This window comes from Budorcas taxicolor, chromosome 8, assembly GCF_023091745.1.
Source record: "Budorcas taxicolor isolate Tak-1 chromosome 8, Takin1.1, whole genome shotgun sequence".
Lineage (NCBI taxonomy): Eukaryota > Metazoa > Chordata > Mammalia > Artiodactyla > Bovidae > Budorcas > Budorcas taxicolor.
In genome coordinates this window covers 73,368,413-73,377,156 of record NC_068917.1, presented here as the reverse complement: position 1 = coordinate 73,377,156, position 8,744 = coordinate 73,368,413, and the positions used below count along the sequence as shown (strand labels likewise).

At 45.5% G+C, this 8,744-nt stretch overlaps 1 long non-coding RNA gene across 1 annotated transcript; it reads left to right on the top strand.

Annotated features, from left to right (window-relative positions):
• The first annotated feature begins 2,639 nt into the window (after positions 1 to 2,639).
• On the top strand, positions 2,640 to 8,744 carry LOC128052560 (uncharacterized). Its single transcript, XR_008199828.1, has 4 exons — positions 2,640 to 2,730; positions 3,952 to 4,059; positions 6,464 to 6,567; positions 8,671 to 8,744. It is a non-coding gene; the product is annotated as an uncharacterized LOC128052560 (long non-coding RNA).

Here is an 8,744-nt window from a genome sequence, read left to right as displayed (position 1 = left end):
ATTCAGATATAAATTGAAGAAAGTAGGGAAAACCACTAGACCATTTAGGTATGACCTAAATCAAATCCCTTACGATTATACAGTGGAAGTGAGAAATAGATTTAAGGGACTAGATCTGATAGACAGAATGCCTAATGAACTATGGGTGGAGGTTCATGACATTGTACAGGAGACAGGAATCAAGATCATCTCCAAGAAAAAGAAATGCAAAAAAGCAAAATGGCTGTCTGGGGAGGCCTTACAAATAGCTGTGAAAAGAAGAGAAGCCAAAAGCAAAGGAGAAAGGGGAAGATATACCCATTTCAATGCAGAGTTCCAAAGAATAGCAAGGAGAGATAAGAAAGCCTTCTTCAGTGATCAATGCAAAGAAATGGAGGGAAACAATAGAATGGAAAGAGTAGAGAGCTCTTCAAGAAAATTAGAGCTACCAAGGGAACATTTCATGCAAAGATGGGCTCGATAAAGGACAGAAATGGTATGGACCTAACAGAAGCAGAAGATATTAAGAAGAGGTGGCAAGAATACACAGAACTGTACAAAAAAGATCTTCACAACCCAGATAATCATGATGGTGTGATCACTCACTTAGAGCCAGACATCGTGGAATGTGAAGTCAAGTGGGCCTTAGGAAGCCTCACTACGAACAGAGCTAGTGGAGGTGATGAAATTCCAGTTGAGCCAATTCAAATCCTGAAAGATGATGCTGTGTAAGTGCTGCACTCTATATGCCAGCAAATTTGGAAAACTCAGCAGTGGCCACAGGACTGAAAAAGGTCAGTTTTCATTCCAATTCCAAAGAAAGGCAATGCCAAAGAATGCTCAAACTACCGCACAGTTTCACTCATCTCACATGCTAGTAAAGTAATGCTCAAAATTCTCCAAGTCAGGCTTCAGCAATATGTGAACCGTGAACTTCCAGATGTTCAAGCTGGTTTTAGAAAAGGAAGAGGAACCAGAGATCAAATTGCCAACATCTGCTGGATCATGGAAAAAGCTAGAGAGTTCCAGAAAAACATCTATTTCTGCTTTGTTGACTATGCCAAAGCCTTGGACTGTGTGGATCACAATAAAGTGTGGAAAATTCTGAAAGAGATGGGAATACCAGACTGCCTGACCTGCCTCTTGAGAAATCTGTATGTGGGTCAGGAAGCAACAGTTATAACTGGACATGGAACAACAGACTGGTTCCAAATAGGAAAAGGAGTACGTCAAGGCTGTACATTGTCACCCTGCTTATTTAACTTCTATGCAGAGTACATCATGAGAAACGCTGGGCTGGAAGAAGCACAAGCTGGAATCAAGATTGCCGGGAGAAATATCAATAACCTCAGATATGCAGATGACACCACCCTATGGCACAGAGTGAAGAAGAACTAAAGAGCCTCTTGATGAAAGTGAAAGAGGAGAGGGAAAAAGTTGGCTTAAAGCTCAACATTCAGAAAAGTAAGATCATGGCATCTGGTCCCATCACTTCATGGCAAGTAGATGGGGAAACAACAGATACAGTGACAGACTTTATTTTGGGAGGGGAGTTTCATGAATGCAGCCATGAAATTAAAAGACACTTAATCCTTGGAAGAAAAGTTATGACCAACCTAGACAGCATATTAAAAAGCAGAGACATTACTTTGCCAACAAAGGTCCGTCTAGTCAAAGCTATGGTTTTTCCAGTGGTCACGTATGGATGTGAGAGTTGGACCATAAAGAAAACTGAGCACCGAAGAATTGATACTTTTGAACTGTGGTGTTGGAGAAGACTCTTGAGAGTCCCTTGGATTGCAAGGAGATCCAACCAATCCATCCTAAAGAAGATCAGTCCTGGGTGTTCATTGGAAGGACTGATGCTGAAGCTGGAACTCCAATACTTTGTCCACCTAATGCGAAGAATTGACTCATTTGAAAAGGCCCTGATGTTGGGAAAGATTGAAGGCAGGAGGAGAAGGGGATGACAGAGGATGAGATGCTTGGATGGCATCACTGACTCAATGAACATGAGTTTGGTGTTCACCTCCGGGAGTTGTTGATGGACAGGAAGGCCTGGCATGCTGCAGCCCTGGAGTCTCAAAGAATTGGACAGGACCAAGCGACTGAACTGAACTGAACTGAACTGAGTCAGCGATATCATATAAACGCTCCTATTGAATCTGAGCTAACTTCGGGAGATAGTGAAGGACAGAGCAGCCTGGTGTACTGTAGTCCATGAAGTCACAGAGTGGGACATGATCCCATGGACTGTAGCCCCCCAGGCTCCTCTGTCCATGGGATTCTCCAGGCAAGAATACTAGAATGGGTGGCCATTCCCTTCTCCAAGTGATCTTCCCAACCCAGGGATCGAACCCTTGTCTCCCACATTGCACCAGATTCTTTACCACCTGAGCCACCAGGAAGCCCCAACACTCACTCTGGAACACAGTGGAGGACAGAGGAGCTTGGCGTGCTACAGCCCATGAGGTTGCAAAGACCTGAAGAACAAACACCATTTTGGAAACCAAGCCAGACACTTTTAAGGTAGCTTCCAGATTTAAACTCTGTGACTTGATTCATACTCAGAAGAAATCATCAGTCAAATAGTACAATGGCTAACTGTTGCCTATGACACCCTCTCACTTCCCTTTTCTGACTTCTTTTATCGGTCTCCAGGAACTTCTATCCCATTCCCATGCTGCTGTCATGACATCCACTGGATTCTCAGCTGGGTCGGCTGTCTAGATATCATGTCCCTGCTGCAAAGTAAGTCCTCTTCCTCCCCATCAAAATGTTCAGGCTCTGACAAACAGGGAAAATGTAAACTGACACCGTGAACGGCCGAATTTGAGAAACTGAGCCCTATTGGAGGAACTATAAACTTATTTATAACCAGTCTGTATCATACATTCTGAATCATTGTTCATTTATTAGCTTCTGTGTTCACTCTTAAATGTGTTTTGGTTAATTTGGTCTCCTTTAATCAGAGAGTTAGCATCTGCAGGCAGGAGTGCTATGATGTAATCTTCTGAATCCTGCACAAAAACCTTGTATTTCAGTTATAGGAGGCTACTGGATTAAAATCAAGGTAAGTCCTATTCATGAACTAGCTTGTCCACTTGTTCACAATGCCTGCCATCCACACCCCAGGCACTGATATAGCTAGGGAGTATGGTGAAGGGGCTTCCCAGGTGGCTGTGCAGTAAAGAATCCACCTGCCAATGCAGGAGACACAGGTTTGATCCCTGGGCTGGGATGATCCCCTGGAGAGGAAATGGCAACCAACTCCAGTATTCTGGCCTGGGAAATCCCACAGACAGAGGAGCCTGGTGGGTCACAGTCCTGCTGCTGCTGCTGCTAAGTCGCTTCAGTCGTGTCCGACCCTGTGTGACCCCACAGGTGGCCGCCCACCAGGCTCTCCTGTCCCTGGGATTCTCCAGGCGAGAACACTGGAGTGGGTCACAGTCCATGGAGTCACAAAAGAGTCAGACACGACTTAGCAACTAAACAACAAGAACAAGGAAGGGGAGGAGAATAGGGCCCCTGCTCCCTGAAAAGAAGTGGGATGGAAAATGCCTTCTAAGTGCTGGGCTCTGTGCTTGACATGCTCCATCCTTGTAACACCTGATGCTTGGACAACCCCATCAGGCAGGGATGGTTCATTTCCTTTTCGTTGGAAAACAAACAAACAAAAAACTGGAGCCCAGAAAAGATTGCCCAGAGTATGAGAGCCAAAGCTCAAACCCACGTCCCTTTGGCTCCATGCTGTCCATAAGCAAACAAAATATGATTACTAAGCAAATCAGTTTTCAATGAGGACACATTATTTTTTTTTCCTTTCTGGAGCCCAAGGGAACGAAAGGATCATTTTTTTCAAACCTGTGACTGGGGCCAAAGAATAGAGCAAAAACTGCTTAGGTTAGTCCTGGGGGGGATATTAAGATAGAATTCAGTAATCCACGGACAGAAGCGTTTGTGTCTTACCAGGTGGAACTCCGTGAGCTACCGTGAGCAGCCCAGCACCTCAGAGGAACCTAGGATCAATCGGGTTCTGGCCCCGCTTGCGGAGAGTCACGGCTCGCCCGCCACCTAGTGGTGAGTCGGAAGCCTCGCTGTAGGGCTCGAAAAAGGATGTGGGGTCAAAATGCCTTCGCGATCCTTAAAGACCTCAGATTCAGAGTTCCTTGTAATAGGTGGGTCCAGAGCTCATCCCAGCGCCCCCAGAGAAATTCATCTGCTGCTCATTTGCCATCAGACGCGTGTTCCAGAATTCAGTGGCCTCTCTCAACTCCCACCTTCACTTTCAGGCTTTCTGGAAAGTACTTTGAATTTGCTTCCCTCCCTTTTATTTCCAATCATGTTAGTCACACTGGGGGGGGGGGGGGGGGGGCGGCGAGCGGAACAACACACCTCAGTTAATCTAGTTCTTCAGCTACACACACACCACCACCACCACCACTTATTGGTAGGGCCACTGATCAGAGAGCCTCTCCATGGGAACTCTTCCTAAACACAAGATCCAGGTGGGAAGAATCCAGCAGCTTGGGGAGGCAAAAGAATGAGGATCACCAAGGAAGAAAAAGTTGGCTTAAAACTCAACATTCAGAAAACTAAGATCATGGCATCTGGTCCCATCACTTCATGGCAAATAGATGAGGAACAATGGATACGGTGACAGACTTTATTTTTGCGGGGGGGCGGGGGGCTCCAAAATCACTGCAGATGGTGACTGCAGCCATTGAATTAAAAGATGCTTGCTCCTTGGAAGAAAAGCTATGACCAAGCTAGGCAGCATATTAAAAAGCAGAGACATTACTTTGCCAAAAAAGGTCCGTCTAGTCAACGCTTTGGTTTTTCCAGTAGTCATATATGGATGTGAGAATTGGACTATAAAGAAAGGTGAGTGCCGAATAATTGATGCTTTTGAACTCTAGTGTTGGAGAAGACTCTTGAGAGTCCCTTGGACTGCAAGGAGATCCAACCAGTCAATCCTAAAGGAGATCAGTCCTGAATATTCATTGGAAGGACTGATGCTGAAGCTGAAACTCCCAATACTTTGGCCACCTGATGTGAAGAACTGACTCCTTGGAAAAGACCCTGATGCTGGGAAGGATTGAAGTTGGAAAGAAAGGGGATGACAGAGGATGAGATGGTTGGATGGCATCACTGACTTGATGGACATGAGTTTGAGCCAGCTCTGGGAGTTGGTGATAGACAGGGAAGCCTGGTGTGCTGCAGTCCATGGGATCACAAAGAGTCGGACATGACTGAGAAACTGAACTGAACTGAGGAAGAAAATGCCGTTCTTGAAAAGGAACCCCCGTAAACAGAGCCCTGGGAACACGGGCATCCTCAGCAGACACTCAAGTCACCAGGCTCCCTTCAGAGCCTCCCTTCTGCTGCTCTGCCCCTTCTCCTTGCCTGATACCCTGCTCCTCAGCCCCAGTCCCCCTTCCAACAGTGTAGGTGGTTGTGCAGAGCCTGGATGTGGACAGGGAGGGAGACTGGCAGTTTCAATGGTCCAGAGATGCAGGTTTAACCTTGGTGTCAGAGGTGATGGAGAGGCATCCCAGAATATTTCCTCTGCGTATCACTGGCTGATGAAGAGTTCTCCAAGCTAATGCTGACTTTTGTTCTTGATTCACCCTGTTTAGTCATTCCTTATATAAGTGAATGAATAATGTTACATGTTCTGTCAATGCATATTGTTCTTTTAGGATTTTTATTGATGTAGACTGTTTTAACGTATTTATTGAATTTGTTACACTATTGCTTCTCTTGTTTATGTTCTGGTTTTTTGGCTGAGGGGCATGTGGGATCTTAGCTCCTTGATCGGGGATCAGACTCACACCCTCTGCATTGTAAGGCTAAGTCTTTAACCACTGAACCACCAGGAAAGTCCTGTATATAGTTTTAATTTTAAAATATATGCCCAGGTTAGATCTTGTGATTGGCACAATAATCCCTCCCTCCAAAAAATACCCACATCTTTTATCCCCCAAACCTGTGAATATATTACCTTTCCGAACCAAAGAGACTTTACAGATGTGATTAAGGTTAAGGACACTGAGATGGTGAGAGTGTCTTGGATTATCCAGGTGGGCCTTATCTAAACACATTAATTCTTTAAAAACAGAGAACCTTTCTAGGCTATGATCAGAGAGACAAAGAGATGATGACAGGACAAGGGTCTGGGAGAAATGTGATATTACTGGCTTTGAACATGGAAAAAGGGGTCCATACCCAAACCAAGGAATGTGGGCAGCCTCTAGGAGCTGCCTGGCTTCCCTGGTGGCTCTGACAGTAAAGAAACTGTCTGCAGTGCAGGAAACCCAAGTTGAATCCCTGGGCCAGGAATATCCCCTGGAGAAGGAAATGGCAACCCACTGCAGTATTCTTGCCTGGGACATCCCACAGACAGAGGAGCCTGGCAGGCTACAGTCCATGGGGTCCCAAAGAGACAGACGTGACTTTTCTGTCAAACACTTTCACTTTCTAGATGCTGAGAAAGGCAAGGAAAAGAATTTCCCCTAGAGTCTGCAGACAAGAGTGCAGCCTGTGGATTTTAGCCCAGCGAGGACCATGTCAGACTTCTGCAGAACTGTAAGATAATTTGCATGGTTTTAAGCCACTAACTTTGTGGGGACTTGTTAGAGGAGCAATAAAACTCATACAAACTTTTTTAGGTTTTGAGATCTCAAAGTCTCATTCAGCATCAAAGCAAGGACTGCCTTCCTTTGATGTTGCCTGTAAAGACGTTGCTCTGATCAGAGCCATATTTTTTTGGAGTTTTGTTTCAGGACCTAGGGAAAAGGCGCCATTTCTGTCAATAGACTATTTTATTACTTGGAAACCATAAGATCAACTCTATCACATCAAGTGAGCTTCTGATGAATGTTATTAGACTCATCAAGGAGTTCTGAATTAAGGGGCTCTTGGGGATGGTTTCTGTGCCCCTCATCAATGACTAGGACACACTCTAGAAATAGAAATATGAATATATATCATACAGAAAGCAGAAATGGATTGTCTCTACCAGGAAGCATTGTCTCCTTAAGAATATTCACTGAGACTTCCCTGGTGGTCCAATGGTGAAGAATCCTCTAGTCAATGCAGGGAACATGGGTTCCATCCCTGGTCTGAGAAGATTCCACATGCCTCGGGACAGCTAAGCCTGTGAGCCACAAATACTGAGCCTGTGCACTCTAGAGCCCCTGATCCACAAGAGAAGCCACCACAATGAGAAGCTGGTGCACTGCAACTAGGGAAAGCCCATGCCCAGCAACAAAGCCCCAGTCCTGCCAAAAATAAATAAATATTTTAAAAAAGAAATACTCACTGAATCATGAAGTTGTCCAAACCTCTTTAATACAATCATTCTATTAGAATCTTTTACTTGAAGCTAATTCCCAAGAAGCTAAATGAAATGTACATGAAATTTTTTACAAAAAATTAGAACAGTAAAAATGACAGAGTCAAAATTATTTCATGCCATTAGGCAAACCATTAAAAATTACAATTACTCTTGCTATGACAAATAGGGAGGTCTTATCACGTGAAATGAAAGAAGCATATGATAGAATGGTGTTCATTCAATGATCCTTTATTGACCACATGCTATATGCCAGGGATTGTACCAAGAACCAGGTCATTAAGGGGAGCCAGAGTAGCTATGGGCTTCCCAGGTAGCACACTGGTAAAGAACTGGCCTGCTGATGCAGGAGACGGAAGAAAAGTGGGTTTGATCCCAGGTCAGGAAGAGCCTCTGGAGTAGGAAATGGCTACCCACTTCAGTATTATTGCTTGGAGAGAATTCCACGGACAGAAGAATCTGGCGGGCTACAGCCCATGGGGTCTCAAAGAGTAGGACGTGACTAAGCATGCACACACATGGCACAAAGTAGATAATACTGCTCTTATGTACTGAGGTGTGCCATGATTACAAAAACGTAAAATGGTCTGTACGTAAGGAAGGAGACAGACCCAAAATAAAGCAAGGGGGAAGTGAAGCGAAGTGAAAGTCATTCAGCTGTGTCCGACTCTGCGACCCCGTGACTATACAGTCCATGGAATTCTCCAGCCCAGATTACTGGAGTGGGTAGCCTTTCCCTTCTCCAGGGGATCTTCCCAGCCAAGGGAACAAACCCAGATCTCCTGCATTGCAGGGGGAGTCTTTACCAGCTGAGCCACAAGGGAAGCCCAAGAATACTGGGGTGGGTAGCCTATCCCTTCTCCAGAGGATCTTCCCAACCCAGGAATCCAACTGGGGTCCCCTGCATTACAGGGGGATTCTTTACCTACTGAGCTATGAGGGAAGCAAAGCAAAGGCAAGGCATGGTAAATATTCTCCTTAACCTCCTTAAATTATCTTTTCAGATATAATCATTATATTAAGGGATAGAACAGGAAGAAGCATAAACCTCTGGACCAAAGTCCTGATGCAGGGTAGGAGAGGTCAGCAGGCTCCTGACTGGGGAAGCAGGGTCAGAACATGCTGTTTAGAAAAATAACAAGCAACAGCCTGGCAGGTCAGAGGGCCACGGTCTTCCCCAGCAGGAATCCAGCTGTACATGCAAGTCCTTTTCAGTGAGGTCAGTTCCAGGGGGCCACCACTGAGCCTGCCTGACCCCCTCTGTGTATCTGGCGGTTTTACCACACTGGGCTGTATCCTGAGGGTTGGCAACACCTGTTGCTCTCTGTCTCCAGGACACTGACAGGTTAACTGGGCAAGCAGATGCTGTATTCATCACTCGTGGTTTCTGTGCTGCTGTCTGTGTCAG